Source organism: Phyllobates terribilis, unplaced genomic scaffold (assembly GCF_046119375.1).
Source record: "Phyllobates terribilis strain yellow unplaced genomic scaffold, ASM4611937v1 Scaffold_30__1_contigs__length_15301838, whole genome shotgun sequence".
Lineage (NCBI taxonomy): Eukaryota > Metazoa > Chordata > Amphibia > Anura > Dendrobatidae > Phyllobates > Phyllobates terribilis.
Genome location: NW_027362790.1, coordinates 10,189,913 through 10,211,948, shown reverse-complemented (window position 1 = coordinate 10,211,948; position 22,036 = coordinate 10,189,913). Strand labels below are relative to the sequence as shown.

At 44.5% G+C, this 22,036-nt stretch overlaps 14 non-coding genes and 2 pseudogenes across 14 annotated transcripts; all 16 read left to right on the top strand.

The window, feature by feature from the left end:
• Nucleotides 1-58: 58 nt before the first annotated feature.
• On the top strand, nt 59-249 carry LOC141180535 (U2 spliceosomal RNA). The gene has a single exon (XR_012256271.1). It is a non-coding gene; the product is annotated as a U2 spliceosomal RNA (small nuclear RNA).
• Nucleotides 250-1,367: 1,118 nt separating this feature from the next.
• LOC141180534 (U2 spliceosomal RNA) lies at nt 1,368-1,558 on the top strand. The gene has a single exon (XR_012256270.1). It is a non-coding gene; the product is annotated as a U2 spliceosomal RNA (small nuclear RNA).
• Nucleotides 1,559-2,673: 1,115 nt separating this feature from the next.
• LOC141180533 (U2 spliceosomal RNA) lies at nt 2,674-2,864 on the top strand. Its single transcript, XR_012256269.1, has one exon. It is a non-coding gene; the product is annotated as a U2 spliceosomal RNA (small nuclear RNA).
• A 1,115-nt stretch (nt 2,865-3,979) lies between these two features.
• LOC141180532 (U2 spliceosomal RNA) lies at nt 3,980-4,170 on the top strand. Its single transcript, XR_012256268.1, has one exon. It is a non-coding gene; the product is annotated as a U2 spliceosomal RNA (small nuclear RNA).
• Nucleotides 4,171-5,285: 1,115 nt separating this feature from the next.
• On the top strand, nt 5,286-5,377 carry LOC141180092 (U2 spliceosomal RNA; annotated as a pseudogene).
• A 794-nt stretch (nt 5,378-6,171) lies between these two features.
• LOC141179931 (U2 spliceosomal RNA) lies at nt 6,172-6,364 on the top strand. Its single transcript, XR_012255860.1, has one exon. It is a non-coding gene; the product is annotated as a U2 spliceosomal RNA (small nuclear RNA).
• Nucleotides 6,365-8,809: 2,445 nt separating this feature from the next.
• On the top strand, nt 8,810-8,999 carry LOC141179861 (U2 spliceosomal RNA). The gene has a single exon (XR_012255810.1). It is a non-coding gene; the product is annotated as a U2 spliceosomal RNA (small nuclear RNA).
• A 1,115-nt stretch (nt 9,000-10,114) lies between these two features.
• Nucleotides 10,115-10,305, top strand: LOC141179540 (U2 spliceosomal RNA). The gene has a single exon (XR_012255546.1). It is a non-coding gene; the product is annotated as a U2 spliceosomal RNA (small nuclear RNA).
• A 1,115-nt stretch (nt 10,306-11,420) lies between these two features.
• Nucleotides 11,421-11,611, top strand: LOC141180531 (U2 spliceosomal RNA). Its single transcript, XR_012256267.1, has one exon. It is a non-coding gene; the product is annotated as a U2 spliceosomal RNA (small nuclear RNA).
• A 1,115-nt stretch (nt 11,612-12,726) lies between these two features.
• On the top strand, nt 12,727-12,917 carry LOC141180530 (U2 spliceosomal RNA). Its single transcript, XR_012256266.1, has one exon. It is a non-coding gene; the product is annotated as a U2 spliceosomal RNA (small nuclear RNA).
• Nucleotides 12,918-14,032: 1,115 nt separating this feature from the next.
• LOC141179547 (U2 spliceosomal RNA) lies at nt 14,033-14,223 on the top strand. The gene has a single exon (XR_012255551.1). It is a non-coding gene; the product is annotated as a U2 spliceosomal RNA (small nuclear RNA).
• A 1,115-nt stretch (nt 14,224-15,338) lies between these two features.
• On the top strand, nt 15,339-15,529 carry LOC141180528 (U2 spliceosomal RNA). The gene has a single exon (XR_012256265.1). It is a non-coding gene; the product is annotated as a U2 spliceosomal RNA (small nuclear RNA).
• Nucleotides 15,530-16,644: 1,115 nt separating this feature from the next.
• LOC141180091 (U2 spliceosomal RNA) lies at nt 16,645-16,736 on the top strand (annotated as a pseudogene).
• A 794-nt stretch (nt 16,737-17,530) lies between these two features.
• Nucleotides 17,531-17,723, top strand: LOC141179930 (U2 spliceosomal RNA). The gene has a single exon (XR_012255859.1). It is a non-coding gene; the product is annotated as a U2 spliceosomal RNA (small nuclear RNA).
• A 2,443-nt stretch (nt 17,724-20,166) lies between these two features.
• On the top strand, nt 20,167-20,357 carry LOC141179816 (U2 spliceosomal RNA). Its single transcript, XR_012255777.1, has one exon. It is a non-coding gene; the product is annotated as a U2 spliceosomal RNA (small nuclear RNA).
• A 1,115-nt stretch (nt 20,358-21,472) lies between these two features.
• Nucleotides 21,473-21,663, top strand: LOC141179539 (U2 spliceosomal RNA). The gene has a single exon (XR_012255545.1). It is a non-coding gene; the product is annotated as a U2 spliceosomal RNA (small nuclear RNA).
• The last annotated feature ends 373 nt before the right edge of the window (nt 21,664-22,036 follow it).

The following is a 22,036-nucleotide window of genomic DNA, read 5'->3' as shown; positions in this document are numbered from 1 at the left end:
CACAAATGGACTTTTCAGGATCCTTGGGTGGCTCCGTAGTTTGAAACCAATTCTGGTTATCGCTTCTCGGCCTTTTGGCTAAGATCAAGTGTAGTATCTGTTCTTATCAGTTTAATATCTGATACGTCCCCTATCTGGGGACCATATATTAAATGGATTTTTAGAACAGGGAGATGGAAAAAGAGCTTGCTCTGTCCACTCCACGCATTGACCTGGTATTGCAGTATCTCCAGGACCGGTGCACCCCTTCTTTAATGCAGTTTCTAAAATCAGAAAGAATTGAATTCAATGTTTTTTGTTCATTTTGCTTGTTTGTCGGATTTTGGGATGGACTCTTTGGCTTTGCTTTTCTTCTCCTCATTGGATTTTTCATGTTCAAAGTTGCAGAAGCCAGATTACAAGCTCATTTTGGTTCAACTTCAGCAACTGTGCATTGCATTGCCATGTAATGTGATGCAATGCTATCTTTCTAGCTCTCCCTTTTTACTTCCTTTTGGATAAACAGACATATTAGGCAAGCATTTTGGAGCTTTCACCTAAATAACTACAGGTGGTGAGATAAGCTGCACAATATAATTGACCTTTCAGTATATTGTTGCACACACACCATCTATTTAGCAAATGCCCTTGTTATCAACAGCAGCCTTTTAAACTCACCTGAGCTAACAGGTATGTGCGCTGGTTACTCTGCTGCGCTTAAAATTTCTTTTTTGGTTTGCTACAATGCCTTTTCTGAAACGTTGTCTCCTTCTGCTGGAACACTGACTTCTTTCATTTAATGCCTGCAGACTATAAAAGAGAACCCAACCCAAAAAGTTTGGTTGATTAGTCTGTGGCATTCTGTTAAACTGTTGCTTATGGCGGTCTCTGTGAGCTTCTCAGCGACATTCAGCCAGCCAGGTATCCTGCCTGCAGTAGATGGAATGTGGCAATGGAACGCTGGCTGCGCGTGTCATAATAGGCTCTGAGCCTTTATATACCTGTGCACAGCAGCAGCCACCTTCAGTCTGCTGCTGGACAGCCAGCAGCAGCAGCAGCAGCAGGAGAGGTATGTAATCAGGAGCCCTCCTGCTAAGGGTAGACAGCTGCTCGTTCCACCCCACCCCCCGCCTTAATTGGTTCTCCTCCCTTCCAACGGTGTTGAGGCGGGTGGGAACAGCAGGGGGTGAAGGTGCTGTGTTTAAAGAGGTGGAGTTATGCAGATCTAAAACGCGTGGATTGCAGCAGCAGCAAGCCGAAAAGTGCAGGCATGTAAGGGATCTAGAGGTTGACAACATGTCTTCTTAACGGGAGTCCAGGAGCTCATCTCCACAAATGGACTTTTCAGGATCCTTGGGTGGCTCCGTAGTTTGAAACCAATTCTGGTTATCGCTTCTCGGCCTTTTGGCTAAGATCAAGTGTAGTATCTGTTCTTATCAGTTTAATATCTGATACGTCCCCTATCTGGGGACCATATATTAAATGGATTTTTAGAACAGGGAGATGGAAAAAGAGCTTGCTCTGTCCACTCCACGCATTGACCTGGTATTGCAGTATCTCCAGGACCGGTGCACCCCTTCTTTAATGCAGTTTCTAAAATCAGAAAGAATTGAATTCAATGTTTTTTGTTCATTTTGCTTGTTTGTTGGATTTTGGGATGGACTCTTTGGCTTTGCTTTTCTTCTCCTCATTGGATTTTTCATGTTCAAAGTTGCAGAAGCCAGATTACAAGCTCATTTTGGTTCAGCTTCAGCAACTGTGCATTGCATTGCCATGTAATGTGATGCAATGCTATCTTTCTAGCTCTCCCTTTTTACTTCCTTTTGGATAAACAGACATATTAGGCAAGCATTTTGGAGCTTTCACCTAAATAACTACAGGTGGTGAGATAAGCTGCACAATATAATTGACCTTTCAGTATATTGTTGCACACACACCATCTATTTAGCAAATGCCCTTGTTATCAACAGCAGCCTTTTAAACTCACCTGAGCTAACAGGTATGTGCGCTGGTTACTCTGCTGCGCTTAAAATTTCTTTTTTGGTTTGCTACAATGCCTTTTCTGAAACGTTGTCTCCTTCTGCTGGAACACTGACTTCTTTCATTTAATGCCTGCAGACTATAAAAGAGAACCCAACCCAAAAAGTTTGGTTGATTAGTCTGTGGCATTCTGTTAAACTGTTGCTTATGGCGGTCTCTGTGAGCTTCTCAGCGACATTCAGCCAGCCAGGTATCCTGCCTGCAGTAGATGGAATGTGGCAATGGAACGCTGGCTGCGCGTGTCATAATAGGCTCTGAGCCTTTATATACCTGTGCACAGCAGCAGCCACCTTCAGTCTGCTGCTGGACAGCCAGCAGCAGCAGCAGCAGGAGAGGTATGTAATCAGGAGCCCTCCTGCTAAGGGTAGACAGCTGCTCGTTCCACCCCACCCCCCGCCTTAATTGGTTCTCCTCCCTTCCAACGGTGTTGAGGCGGGTGGGAACAGCAGGGGGTGAAGGTGCTGTGTTTAAAGAGGTAGAGTTATGCAGATCTAAAACGCGTGGATTGCAGCAGCAGCAAGCCGAAAAGTGCAGGCATGTAAGGGATCTAGAGGTTGACAACATGTCTTCTTAACGGGAGTCCAGGAGCTCATCTCCACAAATGGACTTTTCAGGATCCTTGGGTGGCTCCGTAGTTTGAAACCAATTCTGGTTATCGCTTCTCGGCCTTTTGGCTAAGATCAAGTGTAGTATCTGTTCTTATCAGTTTAATATCTGATACGTCCCCTATCTGGGGACCATATATTAAATGGATTTTTAGAACAGGGAGATGGAAAAAGAGCTTGCTCTGTCCACTCCACGCATTGACCTGGTATTGCAGTATCTCCAGGACCGGTGCACCCCTTCTTTAATGCAGTTTCTAAAATCAGAAAGAATTGAATTCAATGTTTTTTGTTCATTTTGCTTGTTTGTCGGATTTTGGGATGGACTCTTTGGCTTTGCTTTTCTTCTCCTCATTGGATTTTTCATGTTCAAAGTTGCAGAAGCCAGATTACAAGCTCATTTTGGTTCAACTTCAGCAACTGTGCATTGCATTGCCATGTAATGTGATGCAATGCTATCTTTCTAGCTCTCCCTTTTTACTTCCTTTTGGATAAACAGACATATTAGGCAAGCATTTTGGAGCTTTCACCTAAATAACTACAGGTGGTGAGATAAGCTGCACAATATAATTGACCTTTCAGTATATTGTTGCACACACACCATCTATTTAGCAAATGCCCTTGTTATCAACAGCAGCCTTTTAAACTCACCTGAGCTAACAGGTATGTGCGCTGGTTACTCTGCTGCGCTTAAAATTTCTTTTTTGGTTTGCTACAATGCCTTTTCTGAAACGTTGTCTCCTTCTGCTGGAACACTGACTTCTTTCATTTAATGCCTGCAGACTATAAAAGAGAACCCAACCCAAAAAGTTTGGTTGATTAGTCTGTGGCATTCTGTTAAACTGTTGCTTATGGCGGTCTCTGTGAGCTTCTCAGCGACATTCAGCCAGCCAGGTATCCTGCCTGCAGTAGATGGAATGTGGCAATGGAACGCTGGCTGCGCGTGTCATAATAGGCTCTGAGCCTTTATATACCTGTGCACAGCAGCAGCCACCTTCAGTCTGCTGCTGGACAGCCAGCAGCAGCAGCAGCAGGAGAGGTATGTAATCAGGAGCCCTCCTGCTAAGGGTAGACAGCTGCTCGTTCCACCCCACCCCCCGCCTTAATTGGTTCTCCTCCCTTCCAACGGTGTTGAGGCGGGTGGGAACAGCAGGGGGTGAAGGTGCTGTGTTTAAAGAGGTGGAGTTATGCAGATCTAAAACGCGTGGATTGCAGCAGCAGCAAGCCGAAAAGTGCAGGCATGTAAGGGATCTAGAGGTTGACAACATGTCTTCTTAACGGGAGTCCAGGAGCTCATCTCCACAAATGGACTTTTCAGGATCCTTGGGTGGCTCCGTAGTTTGAAACCAATTCTGGTTATCGCTTCTCGGCCTTTTGGCTAAGATCAAGTGTAGTATCTGTTCTTATCAGTTTAATATCTGATACGTCCCCTATCTGGGGACCATATATTAAATGGATTTTTAGAACAGGGAGATGGAAAAAGAGCTTGCTCTGTCCACTCCACGCATTGACCTGGTATTGCAGTATCTCCAGGACCGGTGCACCCCTTCTTTAATGCAGTTTCTAAAATCAGAAAGAATTGAATTCAATGTTTTTTGTTCATTTTGCTTGTTTGTTGGATTTTGGGATGGACTCTTTGGCTTTGCTTTTCTTCTCCTCATTGGATTTTTCATGTTCAAAGTTGCAGAAGCCAGATTACAAGCTCATTTTGGTTCAACTTCAGCAACTGTGCATTGCATTGCCATGTAATGTGATGCAATGCTATCTTTCTAGCTCTCCCTTTTTACTTCCTTTTGGATAAACAGACATATTAGGCAAGCATTTTGGAGCTTTCACCTAAATAACTACAGGTGGTGAGATAAGCTGCACAATATAATTGACCTTTCAGTATATTGTTGCACACACACCATCTATTTAGCAAATGCCCTTGTTATCAACAGCAGCCTTTTAAACTCACCTGAGCTAACAGGTATGTGCGCTGGTTACTCTGCTGCGCTTAAAATTTCTTTTTTGGTTTGCTACAATGCCTTTTCTGAAACGTTGTCTCCTTCTGCTGGAACACTGACTTCTTTCATTTAATGCCTGCAGACTATAAAAGAGAACCCAACCCAAAAAGTTTGGTTGATTAGTCTGTGGCATTCTGTTAAACTGTTGCTTATGGCGGTCTCTGTGAGCTTCTCAGCGACATTAAGCCAGCCAGGTATCCTGCCTGCAGTAGATGGAATGTGGCAATGGAACGCTGGCTGCGCGTGTCATAATAGGCTCTGAGCCTTTATATACCTGTGCACAGCAGCAGCCACCTTCAGTCTGCTGCTGGACAGCCAGCAGCAGCAGCAGCAGGAGAGGTATGTAATCAGGAGCCCTCCTGCTAAGGGTAGACAGCTGCTCGTTCCACCCCACCCCCCGCCTTAATTGTTTCTCCTCCTTTCCAACGGTGTTGAGGTGGGTGGGAACAGCAGGGGGTGAAGGTGCTGTGTTTAAAGAGGTGGAGTTATGCAGATCTAAAACGCATGGATTGCAGCAGCAGCAAGCCGAAAAGTGCAGGCATGTAAGGGATCTAGAGGTTGACAACATGTCTTCTTAACGGGAGTCCAGGAGCTCATCTCCACAAATGGACTTTTCAGGATCCTTGGGTGGCTCCGTAGTTTGAAACCAATTCTGGTTATCGCTTCTCGGCCTTTTGGCTAAGATCAAGTGTAGTATCTTTCGAAAAGGCGGTTTTGGATGTTGGCCGCCCTAGTAGATTGATACATTATGCACACTGGGGTTTAGGCGCTTGTTAGTACGCCAGGTGGCTAATATAGTCATCTGGTGGAAAGCATGGCCCCCCAGGATCGACGCCATTGGGCCGGGGAAGATCGAAAGCCCGAAGTGTGAAGTGCCCCAGGAGTGGTGACCCTGGGGTGCCTTAACTCACTGGGATTGGGAACCCCACTTGAGTTTATGGCACATTTGCACAAGCACTTCAAATTTTCTTTCTTCGCACACACCCTTATTCCGGGCCTTCTGGCCTTAGGATGGGGAATTTTTCAATTCCCGGTCGGAGGTCCGGGCAGTATTATACTGTGAAACCTTCACTATTTATTTAATTTCTTTGTCACTGTGTGTCCACTTATTCACGTGTGTCACGTCCTACTAGGATTTTGTCGGGATGCGGTTCCCTTACGGGTTCCTCTCTTGGCAGGTCTAGGGGGGGAGTGTGTGGCCATCAGGTTCCGCTCCCCCCTGAACCCCCCTGGCTCTCCTCTTTCGGGAGGAGAGCGTTGTTGGCTCCCCTCTTCCGGGAGGGGAGCACAGTCTTTGGCTCCCAGTGCCTTGCTCGGGTGAGAACTCGGGCAGGTGCTGGGGGTAAGATTGGGTCGCCTCTGGCTTCGGCTGGAGGTGGCTTTTTGTCCCTGTTCCTCGCTGTGGCCTTTTGGCTCGGAGGGACAGGGAATGGTTTGGGGGACCCTTCTCCTTTTGGAGAGGGTTTCAAGAAGACCAGCATCCTAGTGCACTTTTTTTGTGGCACTTGTCACTTTTTTAAGCGCACTCGGGTTTTGTACACGAATTCGGGCTTTCAAAAAAAAGAAAAAAAAAAAAAAAAAAAATCTGTTCTTATCAGTTTAATATCTGATACGTCCCCTATCTGGGGACCATATATTAAATGGATTTTTAGAACAGGGAGATGGAAAAAGAGCTTGCTCTGTCCACTCCACGCATTGACCTGGTATTGCAGTATCTCCAGGACCGGTGCACCCCTTCTTTAATGCAGTTTCTAAAATCAGAAAGAATTGAATTCAATGTTTTTTGTTCATTTTGCTTGTTTGTCGGATTTTGGGATGGACTCTTTGGCTTTGCTTTTCTTCTCCTCATTGGATTTTTCATGTTCAAAGTTGCAGAAGCCAGATTACAAGCTCATTTTGGTTCAACTTCAGCAACTGTGCATTGCATTGCCATGTAATGTGATGCAATGCTATCTTTCTAGCTCTCCCTTTTTACTTCCTTTTGGATAAACAGACATATTAGGCAAGCATTTTGGAGCTTTCACCTAAATAACTACAGGTGGTGAGATAAGCTGCACAATATAATTGACCTTTCAGTATATTGTTGCACACACACCATCTATTTAGCAAATGCCCTTGTTATCAACAGCAGCCTTTTAAACTCACCTGAGCTAACAGGTATGTGCGCTGGTTACTCTGCTGCGCTTAAAATTTCTTTTTTGGTTTGCTACAATGCCTTTTCTGAAACGTTGTCTCCTTCTGCTGGAACACTGACTTCTTTCATTTAATGCCTGCAGACTATAAAAGAGAACCCAACCCAAAAAGTTTGGTTGATTAGTCTGTGGCATTCTGTTAAACTGTTGCTTATGGTGGTCTCTGTGAGCTTCTCAGCGACATTCAGCCAGCCAGGTATCCTGCCTGCAGTAGATGGAATGTGGCAATGGAACGCTGGCTGCGCGTGTCATAATAGGCTCTGAGCCTTTATATACCTGTGCACAGCAGCAGCCACCTTCAGTCTGCTGCTGGACAGCCAGCAGCAGCAGCAGCAGGAGAGGTATGTAATCAGGAGCCCTCCTGCTAAGGGTAGACAGCTGCTCGTTCCACCCCACCCCCCGCCTTAATTGGTTCTCCTCCCTTCCAACGGTGTTGAGGCGGGTGGGAACAGCAGGGGGTGAAGGTGCTGTGTTTAAAGAGGTGGAGTTATGCAGATCTAAAACGCGTGGATTGCAGCAGCAGCAAGCCGAAAAGTGCAGGCATGTAAGGGATCTAGAGGTTGACAACATGTCTTCTTAACGGGAGTCCAGGAGCTCATCTCCACAAATGGACTTTTCAGGATCCTTGGGTGGCTCCGTAGTTTGAAACCAATTCTGGTTATCGCTTCTCGGCCTTTTGGCTAAGATCAAGTGCAGTGATCTAGCGGTTTCTGCCTTGGTCTTGGCTGGGAGGCGCTTGGGGTACCCGGCTCCTTGGCCTGGGGGGATCGCTACACTTATCGGTGGAGCTAAACCCCCCTGCTGCTATTAGGGAGTCGGATTAGTCCCTGGGCAACGAGAGGCGATCACCTTGTCACCACACATAGCTGTGGGGGGCAACTGTCGCCACACATAGCTGTGGTGGCAACATTTGGAGGATTAAAAGGAAAAAACGGAAGGAAAACGGATCGTTGAGATGGAGTTTTGGAAAAAGAAGAGATGCTTACGTTTTTTTGTGAAACGGGAGACGGAAGAAACTTTTTTGGAAGAAAAATGGATTCTGGAAATTTTGAGGAAATATGAAGTTTTGGAGAAGGATATCTACTGTATGCAAGAAATAAAGCAAGGTAAAGTTTGTGATGTGACTCTAGTTTCTGAGGAAAAGTGCATTCACTTTTTCAAAGGCTGGAGTGAAGAGGATTCTGGGAAAATTGGAGTAAGTGCATCATTCATGGGGAAACCGAAGAGTGTGATAATTTACATGGACAATCCGTTTGTGGAAATAGAGGAGATAATGGTTTTTTTGGAATCTAAATGTAAGATGGTAAAGTTTCAGAAATTATACAGGAACAAAGTTGGTATTTGGAACGGAAAGAGACGTTTTTTGGTGTGGACAACAGGAGAAGAAAATTTGCATAATGGGAGGATTATGGTAAACGGGAGTTCTGGGTATTGTTACATGGAAAGCAGCAAAGGAACTTTTGAAAAGAACTTTGGAGGACAAAAGGAAGATATTGGTGATAAAATGAAGAAGGAAGTTGATGCCATAATTATAGAGGAGAATAAGCAGGGAAAAGAAGTTGAAAGTTTAAAGGTGAAATTGAAGAAAAAGGTAACGGTACAGGAAAATTGTGGATCAAGGAAAGTATCTGGTGAAAAGAAAGAAGTAAAAGAGGAAAAGGGTAAAGTGTTGGAGAAGGTGGTGACTTTCAGAGATGATGAGGAAGAGTATGATAGGGAACAGATGCGGTTAGAGCATGAGGAGGAAGAAAAGAAGTTAAGGGGTTTTGTTGGGAGGAAAGTAAAAGAGAAAAAGGGGATATTTAGTTTGGGAAACCGGGTGAAGTAATGTCAGTGGTGATTTGTTTGGAAACTGTTGAAACTGCAAAGGAATTGTTATGTTTGACTTTATATATATTAATTCAAATGAAAAAATATAAATATAATATCTAAACACGATGATGGAACTAAAATCTTGAGTTTGGTGATATACGATTTAAGATTATAAAACTTAATTTCTGAGTGTTTGGAAAAAAAAAAAAAAAAAATCTGTTCTTATCAGTTTAATATCTGATACGTCCCCTATCTGGGGACCATATATTAAATGGATTTTTAGAACAGGGAGATGGAAAAAGAGCTTGCTCTGTCCACTCCACGCATTGACCTGGTATTGCAGTATCTCCAGGACCGGTGCACCCCTTCTTTAATGCAGTTTCTAAAATCAGAAAGAATTGAATTCAATGTTTTTTGTTCATTTTGCTTGTTTGTCGGATTTTGGGATGGACTCTTTGGCTTTGCTTTTCTTCTCCTCATTGGATTTTTCATGTTCAAAGTTGCAGAAGCCAGATTACAAGCTCATTTTGGTTCAACTTCAGCAACTGTGCATTGCATTGCCATGTAATGTGATGCAATGCTATCTTTCTAGCTCTCCCTTTTTACTTCCTTTTGGATAAACAGACATATTAGGCAAGCATTTTGGAGCTTTCACCTAAATAACTACAGGTGGTGAGATAAGCTGCACAATATAATTGACCTTTCAGTATATTGTTGCACACACACCATCTATTTAGCAAATGCCCTTGTTATCAACAGCAGCCTTTTAAACTCACCTGAGCTAACAGGTATGTGCGCTGGTTACTCTGCTGCGCTTAAAATTTCTTTTTTGGTTTGCTACAATGCCTTTTCTGAAACGTTGTCTCCTTCTGCTGGAACACTGACTTCTTTCATTTAATGCCTGCAGACTATAAAAGAGAACCCAACCCAAAAAGTTTGGTTGATTAGTCTGTGGCATTCTGTTAAACTGTTGCTTATGGCGGTCTCTGTGAGCTTCTCAGCGACATTCAGCCAGCCAGGTATCCTGCCTGCAGTAGATGGAATGTGGCAATGGAACGCTGGCTGCGCGTGTCATAATAGGCTCTGAGCCTTTATATACCTGTGCACAGCAGCAGCCACCTTCAGTCTGCTGCTGGACAGCCAGCAGCAGCAGCAGCAGGAGAGGTATGTAATCAGGAGCCCTCCTGCTAAGGGTAGACAGCTGCTCGTTCCACCCCACCCCCCGCCTTAATTGGTTCTCCTCCCTTCCAACGGTGTTGAGGCGGGTGGGAACAGCAGGGGGTGAAGGTGCTGTGTTTAAAGAGGTGGAGTTATGCAGATCTAAAACGCGTGGATTGCAGCAGCAGCAAGCCGAAAAGTGCAGGCATGTAAGGGATCTAGAGGTTGACAACATGTCTTCTTAACGGGAGTCCAGGAGCTCATCTCCACAAATGGACTTTTCAGGATCCTTGGGTGGCTCCGTAGTTTGAAACCAATTCTGGTTATCGCTTCTCGGCCTTTTGGCTAAGATCAAGTGTAGTATCTGTTCTTATCAGTTTAATATCTGATACGTCCCCTATCTGGGGACCATATATTAAATGGATTTTTAGAACAGGGAGATGGAAAAAGAGCTTGCTCTGTCCACACCACGCATTGACCTGGTATTGCAGTATCTCCAGGACCGGTGCACCCCTTCTTTAATGCAGTTTCTAAAATCAGAAAGAATTGAATTCAATGTTTTTTGTTCATTTTGCTTGTTTGTCGGATTTTGGGATGGACTCTTTGGCTTTGCTTTTCTTCTCCTCATTGGATTTTTCATGTTCAAAGTTGCAGAAGCCAGATTACAAGCTCATTTTGGTTCAACTTCAGCAACTGTGCATTGCATTGCCATGTAATGTGATGCAATGCTATCTTTCTAGCTCTCCCTTTTTACTTCCTTTTGGATAAACAGACATATTAGGCAAGCATTTTGGAGCTTTCACCTAAATAACTACAGGTGGTGAGATAAGCTGCACAATATAATTGACCTTTCAGTATATTGTTGCACACACACCATCTATTTAGCAAATGCCCTTGTTATCAACAGCAGCCTTTTAAACTCACCTGAGCTAACAGGTATGTGCGCTGGTTACTCTGCTGCGCTTAAAATTTCTTTTTTGGTTTGCTACAATGCCTTTTCTGAAACGTTGTCTCCTTCTGCTGGAACACTGACTTCTTTCATTTAATGCCTGCAGACTATAAAAGAGAACCCAACCCAAAAAGTTTGGTTGATTAGTCTGTGGCATTCTGTTAAACTGTTGCTTATGGCGGTCTCTGTGAGCTTCTCAGCGACATTCAGCCAGCCAGGTATCCTGCCTGGAGTAGATGGAATGTGGCAATGGAACGCTGGCTGCGCGTGTCATAATAGGCTCTGAGCCTTTATATACCTGTGCACAGCAGCAGCCACCTTCAGTCTGCTGCTGGACAGCCAGCAGCAGCAGCAGCAGGAGAGGTATGTAATCAGCAGCCCTCCTGCTAAGGGTAGACAGCTGCTCGTTCCACCCCACCCCCCGCCTTAATTGGTTCTCCTCCTTTCCAACGGTGTTGAGGCGGGTGGGAACAGCAGGGGGTGAAGGTGCTGTGTTTAAAGAGGTGGAGTTATGCAGATCTAAAACGCGTGGATTGCAGCAGCAGCAAGCCGAAAAGTGCAGGCATGTAAGGGATCTAGAGGTTGACAACATGTCTTCTTAACGGGAGTCCAGGAGCTCATCTCCACAAATGGACTTTTCAGGATCCTTGGGTGGCTCCGTAGTTTGAAACCAATTCTGGTTATCGCTTCTCGGCCTTTTGGCTAAGATCAAGTGTAGTATCTGTTCTTATCAGTTTAATATCTGATACGTCCCCTATCTGGGGACCATATATTAAATGGATTTTTAGAACAGGGAGATGGAAAAAGAGCTTGCTCTGTCCACTCCACGCATTGACCTGGTATTGCAGTATCTCCAGGACCGGTGCACCCCTTCTTTAATGCAGTTTCTAAAATCAGAAAGAATTGAATTCAATGTTTTTTGTTCATTTTGCTTGTTTGTCGGATTTTGGGATGGACTCTTTGGCTTTGCTTTTCTTCTCCTCATTGGATTTTTCATGTTCAAAGTTGCAGAAGCCAGATTACAAGCTCATTTTGGTTCAACTTCAGCAACTGTGCATTGCATTGCCATGTAATGTGATGCAATGCTATCTTTCTAGCTCTCCCTTTTTACTTCCTTTTGGATAAACAGACATATTAGGCAAGCATTTTGGAGCTTTCACCTAAATAACTACAGGTGGTGAGATAAGCTGCACAATATAATTGACCTTTCAGTATATTGTTGCACACACACCATCTATTTAGCAAATGCCCTTGTTATCAACAGCAGCCTTTTAAACTCACCTGAGCTAACAGGTATGTGCGCTGGTTACTCTGCTGCGCTTAAAATTTCTTTTTTGGTTTGCTACAATGCCTTTTCTGAAACGTTGTCTCCTTCTGCTGGAACACTGACTTCTTTCATTTAATGCCTGCAGACTATAAAAGAGAACCCAACCCAAAAAGTTTGGTTGATTAGTCTGTGGCATTCTGTTAAACTGTTGCTTATGGCGGTCTCTGTGAGCTTCTCAGCGACATTCAGCCAGCCAGGTATCCTGCCTGCAGTAGATGGAATGTGGCAATGGAACGCTGGCTGCGCGTGTCATAATAGGCTCTGAGCCTTTATATACCTGTGCACAGCAGCAGCCACCTTCAGTCTGCTGCTGGACAGCCAGCAGCAGCAGCAGCAGGAGAGGTATGTAATCAGGAGCCCTCCTGCTAAGGGTAGACAGCTGCTCGTTCCACCCCACCCCCCGCCTTAATTGGTTCTCCTCCCTTCCAACGGTGTTGAGGCGGGTGGGAACAGCAGGGGGTGAAGGTGCTGTGTTTAAAGAGGTGGAGTTATGCAGATCTAAAACGCGTGGATTGCAGCAGCAGCAAGCCGAAAAGTGCAGGCATGTAAGGGATCTAGAGGTTGACAACATGTCTTCTTAACGGGAGTCCAGGAGCTCATCTCCACAAATGGACTTTTCAGGATCCTTGGGTGGCTCCGTAGTTTGAAACCAATTCTGGTTATCGCTTCTCGGCCTTTTGGCTAAGATCAAGTGTAGTATCTGTTCTTATCAGTTTAATATCTGATACGTCCCCTATCTGGGGACCATATATTAAATGGATTTTTAGAACAGGGAGATGGAAAAAGAGCTTGCTCTGTCCACTCCACGCATTGACCTGGTATTGCAGTATCTCCAGGACCGGTGCACCCCTTCTTTAATGCAGTTTCTAAAATCAGAAAGAATTGAATTCAATGTTTTTTGTTCATTTTGCTTGTTTGTCGGATTTTGGGATGGACTCTTTGGCTTTGCTTTTCTTCTCCTCATTGGATTTTTCATGTTCAAAGTTGCAGAAGCCAGATTACAAGCTCATTTTGGTTCAACTTCAGCAACTGTGCATTGCATTGCCATGTAATGTGATGCAATGCTATCTTTCTAGCTCTCCCTTTTTACTTCCTTTTGGATAAACAGACATATTAGGCAAGCATTTTGGAGCTTTCACCTAAATAACTACAGGTGGTGAGATAAGCTGCACAATATAATTGACCTTTCAGTATATTGTTGCACACACACCATCTATTTAGCAAATGCCCTTGTTATCAACAGCAGCCTTTTAAACTCACCTGAGCTAACAGGTATGTGCGCTGGTTACTCTGCTGCGCTTAAAATTTCTTTTTTGGTTTGCTACAATGCCTTTTCTGAAACGTTGTCTCCTTCTGCTGGAACACTGACTTCTTTCATTTAATGCCTGCAGACTATAAAAGAGAACCCAACCCAAAAAGTTTGGTTGATTAGTCTGTGGCATTCTGTTAAACTGTTGCTTATGGCAGTCTCTGTGAGCTTCTCAGCGACATTCAGCCAGCCAGGTATCCTGCCTGCAGTAGATGGAATGTGGCAATGGAACGCTGGCTGCGCGTGTCATAATAGGCTCTGAGCCTTTATATACCTGTGCACAGCAGCAGCCACCTTCAGTCTGCTGCTGGACAGCCAGCAGCAGCAGCAGCAGGAGAGGTATGTAATCAGGAGCCCTCCTGCTAAGGGTAGACAGCTGCTCGTTCCACCCCACCCCCCGCCTTAATTGGTTCTCCTCCCTTCCAACGGTGTTGAGGCGGGTGGGAACAGCAGGGGGTGAAGGTGCTGTGTTTAAAGAGGTGGAGTTATGCAGATCTAAAACGCGTGGATTGCAGCAGCAGCAAGCCGAAAAGTGCAGGCATGTAAGGGATCTAGAGGTTGACAACATGTCTTCTTAACGGGAGTCCAGGAGCTCATCTCCACAAATGGACTTTTCAGGATCCTTGGGTGGCTCCGTAGTTTGAAACCAATTCTGGTTATCGCTTCTCGGCCTTTTGGCTAAGATCAAGTGTAGTATCTGTTCTTATCAGTTTAATATCTGATACGTCCCCTATCTGGGGACCATATATTAAATGGATTTTTAGAACAGGGAGATGGAAAAATAGCTTGCTCTGTCCACTCCACGCATTGACCTGGTATTGCAGTATCTCCAGGACCGGTGCACCCCTTCTTTAATGCAGTTTCTAAAATCAGAAAGAATTGAATTCAATGTTTTTTGTTCATTTTGCTTGTTTGTCGGATTTTGGGATGGACTCTTTGGCTTTGCTTTTCTTCTCCTCATTGGATTTTTCATGTTCAAAGTTGCAGAAGCCAGATTACAAGCTCATTTTGGTTCAACTTCAGCAACTGTGCATTGCATTGCCATGTAATGTGATGCAATGCTATCTTTCTAGCTCTCCCTTTTTACTTCCTTTTGGATAAACAGACATATTAGGCAAGCATTTTGGAGCTTTCACCTAAATAACTACAGGTGGTGAGATAAGCTGCACAATATAATTGACCTTTCAGTATATTGTTGCACACACACCATCTATTTAGCAAATGCCCTTGTTATCAACAGCAGCCTTTTAAACTCACCTGAGCTAACAGGTATGTGCGCTGGTTACTCTGCTGCGCTTAAAATTTCTTTTTTGGTTTGCTACAATGCCTTTTCTGAAACGTTGTCTCCTTCTGCTGGAACACTGACTTCTTTCATTTAATGCCTGCAGACTATAAAAGAGAACCCAACCCAAAAAGTTTGGTTGATTAGTCTGTGGCATTCTGTTAAACTGTTGCTTATGGCGGTCTCTGTGAGCTTCTCAGCGACATTCAGCCAGCCAGGTATCCTGCCTGCAGTAGATGGAATGTGGCAATGGAACGCTGGCTGCGCGTGTCATAATAGGCTCTGAGCCTTTATATACCTGTGCACAGCAGCAGCCACCTTCAGTCTGCTGCTGGACAGCCAGCAGCAGAGGCAGCAGGAGAGGTATGTAATCAGGAGCCCTCCTGCTAAGGGTAGACAGCTGCTCGTTCCACCCCACCCCCCGCCTTAATTGGTTCTCCTCCCTTCCAACGGTGTTGAGGCGGGTGGGAACAGCAGGGGGTGAAGGTGCTGTGTTTAAAGAGGTGGAGTTATGCAGATCTAAAACGCGTGGATTGCAGCAGCAGCAAGCCGAAAAGTGCAGGCATGTAAGGGATCTAGAGGTTGACAACATGTCTTCTTAACGGGAGTCCAGGAGCTCATCTCCACAAATGGACTTTTCAGGATCCTTGGGTGGCTCCGTAGTTTGAAACCAATTCTGGTTATCGCTTCTCGGCCTTTTGGCTAAGATCAAGTGTAGTATCTGTTCTTATCAGTTTAATATCTGATACGTCCCCTATCTGGGGACCATATATTAAATGGATTTTTAGAACAGGGAGATGGAAAAAGAGCTTGCTCTGTCCACTCCACGCATTGACCTGGTATTGCAGTATCTCCAGGACCGGTGCACCCCTTCTTTAATGCAGTTTCTAAAATCAGAAAGAATTGAATTCAATGTTTTTTGTTCATTTTGCTTGTTTGTCGGATTTTGGGATGGACTCTTTGGCTTTGCTTTTCTTCTCCTCATTGGATTTTTCATGTTCAAAGTTGCAGAAGCCAGATTACAAGCTCATTTTGGTTCAACTTCAGCAACTGTGCATTGCATTGCCATGTAATGTGATGCAATGCTATCTTTCTAGCTCTCCCTTTTTACTTCCTTTTGGATAAACAGACATATTAGGCAAGCATTTTGGAGCTTTCACCTAAATAACTACAGGTGGTGAGATAAGTTGCACAATATAATTGACCTTTCAGTATATTGTTGCACACACACCATCTATTTAGCAAATGCCCTTGTTATCAACAGCAGCCTTTTAAACTCACCTGAGCTAACAGGTATGTGCGCTGGTTACTCTGCTGCGCTTAAAATTTCTTTTTTGGTTTGCTACAATGCCTTTTCTGAAACGTTGTCTCCTTCTGCTGGAACACTGACTTCTTTCATTTAATGCCTGCAGACTATAAAAGAGAACCCAACCCAAAAAGTTTGGTTGATTAGTCTGTGGCATTCTGTTAAACTGTTGCTTATGGCGGTCTCTGTGAGCTTCTCAGCGACATTAAGCCAGCCAGGTATCCTGCCTGCAGTAGATGGAATGTGGCAATGGAACGCTGGCTGCGCGTGTCATAATAGGCTCTGAGCCTTTATATACCTGTGCACAGCAGCAGCCACCTTCAGTCTGCTGCTGGACAGCCAGCAGCAGCAGCAGCAGGAGAGGTATGTAATCAGGAGCCCTCCTGCTAAGGGTAGACAGCTGCTCGTTCCACCCCACCCCCCGCCTTAATTGTTTCTCCTCCTTTCCAACGGTGTTGAGGTGGGTGGGAACAGCAGGGGGTGAAGGTGCTGTGTTTAAAGAGGTGGAGTTATGCAGATCTAAAACGCGTGGATTGCAGCAGCAGCAAGCCGAAAAGTGCAGGCATGTAAGGGATCTAGAGGTTGACAACATGTCTTCTTAACGGGAGTCCAGGAGCTCATCTCCACAAATGGACTTTTCAGGATCCTTGGGTGGCTCCGTAGTTTGAAACCAATTCTGGTTATCGCTTCTCGGCCTTTTGGCTAAGATCAAGTGTAGTATCTTTCGAAAAGGCGGTTTTGGATGTTGGCCGCCCTAGTAGATTGATACATTATGCACACTGGGGTTTAGGCGCTTGTTAGTACGCCAGGTGGCTAATATAGTCATCTGGTGGAAAGCATGGCCCCCCAGGATCGACGCCATTGGGCCGGGGAAGATCGAAAGCCCGAAGTGTGAAGTGCCCCAGGAGTGGTGACCCTGGGGTGCCTTAACTCACTGGGATTGGGAACCCCACTTGAGTTTATGGCACATTTGCACAAGCACTTCAAATTTTCTTTCTTCGCACACACCCTTATTCCGGGCCTTCTGGCCTTAGGATGGGGAATTTTTCAATTCCCGGTCGGAGGTCCGGGCAGTATTATACTGTGAAACCTTCACTATTTATTTAATTTCTTTGTCACTGTGTGTCCACTTATTCACGTGTGTCACGTCCTACTAGGATTTTGTCGGGATGCGGTTCCCTTACGGGTTCCTCTCTTGGCAGGTCTAGGGGGGGAGTGTGTGGCCATCAGGTTCCGCTCCCCCCTGAACCCCCCTGGCTCTCCTCTTTCGGGAGGAGAGCGTTGTTGGCTCCCCTCTTCCGGGAGGGGAGCACAGTCTTTGGCTCCCAGTGCCTTGCTCGGGTGAGAACTCGGGCAGGTGCTGGGGGTAAGATTGGGTCGCCTCTGGCTTCGGCTGGAGGTGGCTTTTTGTCCCTGTTCCTCGCTGTGGCCTTTTGGCTCGGAGGGACAGGGAATGGTTTGGGGGACCCTTCTCCTTTTGGAGAGGGTTTCAAGAAGACCAGCATCCTAGTGCACTTTTTTTGTGGCACTTGTCACTTTTTTAAGCGCACTCGGGTTTTGTACACGAATTCGGGCTTTCAAAAAAAAGAAAAAAAAAAAAAAAAAAAATCTGTTCTTATCAGTTTAATATCTGATACGTCCCCTATCTGGGGACCATATATTAAATGGATTTTTAGAACAGGGAGATGGAAAAAGAGCTTGCTCTGTCCACTCCACGCATTGACCTGGTATTGCAGTATCTCCAGGACCGGTGCACCCCTTCTTTAATGCAGTTTCTAAAATCAGAAAGAATTGAATTCAATGTTTTTTGTTCATTTTGCTTGTTTGTCGGATTTTGGGATGGACTCTTTGGCTTTGCTTTTCTTCTCCTCATTGGATTTTTCATGTTCAAAGTTGCAGAAGCCAGATTACAAGCTCATTTTGGTTCAACTTCAGCAACTGTGCATTGCATTGCCATGTAATGTGATGCAATGCTATCTTTCTAGCTCTCCCTTTTTACTTCCTTTTGGATAAACAGACATATTAGGCAAGCATTTTGGAGCTTTCACCTAAATAACTACAGGTGGTGAGATAAGCTGCACAATATAATTGACCTTTCAGTATATTGTTGCACACACACCATCTATTTAGCAAATGCCCTTGTTATCAACAGCAGCCTTTTAAACTCACCTGAGCTAACAGGTATGTGCGCTGGTTACTCTGCTGCGCTTAAAATTTCTTTTTTGGTTTGCTACAATGCCTTTTCTGAAACGTTGTCTCCTTCTGCTGGAACACTGACTTCTTTCATTTAATGCCTGCAGACTATAAAAGAGAACCCAACCCAAAAAGTTTGGTTGATTAGTCTGTGGCATTCTGTTAAACTGTTGCTTATGGTGGTCTCTGTGAGCTTCTCAGCGACATTCAGCCAGCCAGGTATCCTGCCTGCAGTAGATGGAATGTGGCAATGGAACGCTGGCTGCGCGTGTCATAATAGGCTCTGAGCCTTTATATACCTGTGCACAGCAGCAGCCACCTTCAGTCTGCTGCTGGACAGCCAGCAGCAGCAGCAGCAGGAGAGGTATGTAATCAGGAGCCCTCCTGCTAAGGGTAGACAGCTGCTCGTTCCACCCCACCCCCCGCCTTAATTGGTTCTCCTCCCTTCCAACGGTGTTGAGGCGGGTGGGAACAGCAGGGGGTGAAGGTGCTGTGTTTAAAGAGGTGGAGTTATGCAGATCTAAAACGCGTGGATTGCAGCAGCAGCAAGCCGAAAAGTGCAGGCATGTAAGGGATCTAGAGGTTGACAACATGTCTTCTTAACGGGAGTCCAGGAGCTCATCTCCACAAATGGACTTTTCAGGATCCTTGGGTGGCTCCGTAGTTTGAAACCAATTCTGGTTATCGCTTCTCGGCCTTTTGGCTAAGATCAAGTGCAGTGATCTAGCGGTTTCTGCCTTGGTCTTGGCTGGGAGGCGCTTGGGGTACCCGGCTCCTTGGCCTGGGGGGATCGCTACACTTATCGGTGGAGCTAAACCCCCCTGCTGCTATTAGGGAGTCGGATTAGTCCCTGGGCAACGAGAGGCGATCACCTTGTCACCACACATAGCTGTGGGGGGCAACTGTCGCCACACATAGCTGTGGTGGCAACATTTGGAGGATTAAAAGGAAAAAACGGAAGGAAAACGGATCGTTGAGATGGAGTTTTGGAAAAAGAAGAGATGCTTACGTTTTTTTGTGAAACGGGAGACGGAAGAAACTTTTTTGGAAGAAAAATGGATTCTGGAAATTTTGAGGAAATATGAAGTTTTGGAGAAGGATATCTACTGTATGCAAGAAATAAAGCAAGGTAAAGTTTGTGATGTGACTCTAGTTTCTGAGGAAAAGTGCATTCACTTTTTCAAAGGCTGGAGTGAAGAGGATTCTGGGAAAATTGGAGTAAGTGCATCATTCATGGGGAAACCGAAGAGTGTGATAATTTACATGGACAATCCGTTTGTGGAAATAGAGGAGATAATGGTTTTTTTGGAATCTAAATGTAAGATGGTAAAGTTTCAGAAATTATACAGGAACAAAGTTGGTATTTGGAACGGAAAGAGACGTTTTTTGGTGTGGACAACAGGAGAAGAAAATTTGCATAATGGGAGGATTATGGTAAACGGGAGTTCTGGGTATTGTTACATGGAAAGCAGCAAAGGAACTTTTGAAAAGAACTTTGGAGGACAAAAGGAAGATATTGGTGATAAAATGAAGAAGGAAGTTGATGCCATAATTATAGAGGAGAATAAGCAGGGAAAAGAAGTTGAAAGTTTAAAGGTGAAATTGAAGAAAAAGGTAACGGTACAGGAAAATTGTGGATCAAGGAAAGTATCTGGTGAAAAGAAAGAAGTAAAAGAGGAAAAGGGTAAAGTGTTGGAGAAGGTGGTGACTTTCAGAGATGATGAGGAAGAGTATGATAGGGAACAGATGCGGTTAGAGCATGAGGAGGAAGAAAAGAAGTTAAGGGGTTTTGTTGGGAGGAAAGTAAAAGAGAAAAAGGGGATATTTAGTTTGGGAAACCGGGTGAAGTAATGTCAGTGGTGATTTGTTTGGAAACTGTTGAAACTGCAAAGGAATTGTTATGTTTGACTTTATATATATTAATTCAAATGAAAAAATATAAATATAATATCTAAACACGATGATGGAACTAAAATCTTGAGTTTGGTGATATACGATTTAAGATTATAAAACTTAATTTCTGAGTGTTTGGAAAAAAAAAAAAAAAAATCTGTTCTTATCAGTTTAATATCTGATACGTCCCCTATCTGGGGACCATATATTAAATGGATTTTTAGAACAGGGAGATGGAAAAAGAGCTTGCTCTGTCCACTCCACGCATTGACCTGGTATTGCAGTATCTCCAGGACCGGTGCACCCCTTCTTTAATGCAGTTTCTAAAATCAGAAAGAATTGAATTCAATGTTTTTTGTTCATTTTGCTTGTTTGTCGGATTTTGGGATGGACTCTTTGGCTTTGCTTTTCTTCTCCTCATTGGATTTTTCATGTTCAAAGTTGCAGAAGCCAGATTACAAGCTCATTTTGGTTCAACTTCAGCAACTGTGCATTGCATTGCCATGTAATGTGATGCAATGCTATCTTTCTAGCTCTCCCTTTTTACTTCCTTTTGGATAAACAGACATATTAGGCAAGCATTTTGGAGCTTTCACCTAAATAACTACAGGTGGTGAGATAAGCTGCACAATATAATTGACCTTTCAGTATATTGTTGCACACACACCATCTATTTAGCAAATGCCCTTGTTATCAACAGCAGCCTTTTAAACTCACCTGAGCTAACAGGTATGTGCGCTGGTTACTCTGCTGCGCTTAAAATTTCTTTTTTGGTTTGCTACAATGCCTTTTCTGAAACGTTGTCTCCTTCTGCTGGAACACTGACTTCTTTCATTTAATGCCTGCAGACTATAAAAGAGAACCCAACCCAAAAAGTTTGGTTGATTAGTCTGTGGCATTCTGTTAAACTGTTGCTTATGGCGGTCTCTGTGAGCTTCTCAGCGACATTCAGCCAGCCAGGTATCCTGCCTGCAGTAGATGGAATGTGGCAATGGAACGCTGGCTGCGCGTGTCATAATAGGCTCTGAGCCTTTATATACCTGTGCACAGCAGCAGCCACCTTCAGTCTGCTGCTGGACAGCCAGCAGCAGCAGCAGCAGGAGAGGTATGTAATCAGGAGCCCTCCTGCTAAGGGTAGACAGCTGCTCGTTCCACCCCACCCCCCGCCTTAATTGGTTCTCCTCCCTTCCAACGGTGTTGAGGCGGGTGGGAACAGCAGGGGGTGAAGGTGCTGTGTTTAAAGAGGTGGAGTTATGCAGATCTAAAACGCGTGGATTGCAGCAGCAGCAAGCCGAAAAGTGCAGGCATGTAAGGGATCTAGAGGTTGACAACATGTCTTCTTAACGGGAGTCCAGGAGCTCATCTCCACAAATGGACTTTTCAGGATCCTTGGGTGGCTCCGTAGTTTGAAACCAATTCTGGTTATCGCTTCTCGGCCTTTTGGCTAAGATCAAGTGTAGTATCTGTTCTTATCAGTTTAATATCTGATACGTCCCCTATCTGGGGACCATATATTAAATGGATTTTTAGAACAGGGAGATGGAAAAAGAGCTTGCTCTGTCCACACCACGCATTGACCTGGTATTGCAGTATCTCCAGGACCGGTGCACCCCTTCTTTAATGCAGTTTCTAAAATCAGAAAGAATTGAATTCAATGTTTTTTGTTCATTTTGCTTGTTTGTCGGATTTTGGGATGGACTCTTTGGCTTTGCTTTTCTTCTCCTCATTGGATTTTTCATGTTCAAAGTTGCAGAAGCCAGATTACAAGCTCATTTTGGTTCAACTTCAGCAACTGTGCATTGCATTGCCATGTAATGTGATGCAATGCTATCTTTCTAGCTCTCCCTTTTTACTTCCTTTTGGATAAACAGACATATTAGGCAAGCATTTTGGAGCTTTCACCTAAATAACTACAGGTGGTGAGATAAGCTGCACAATATAATTGACCTTTCAGTATATTGTTGCACACACACCATCTATTTAGCAAA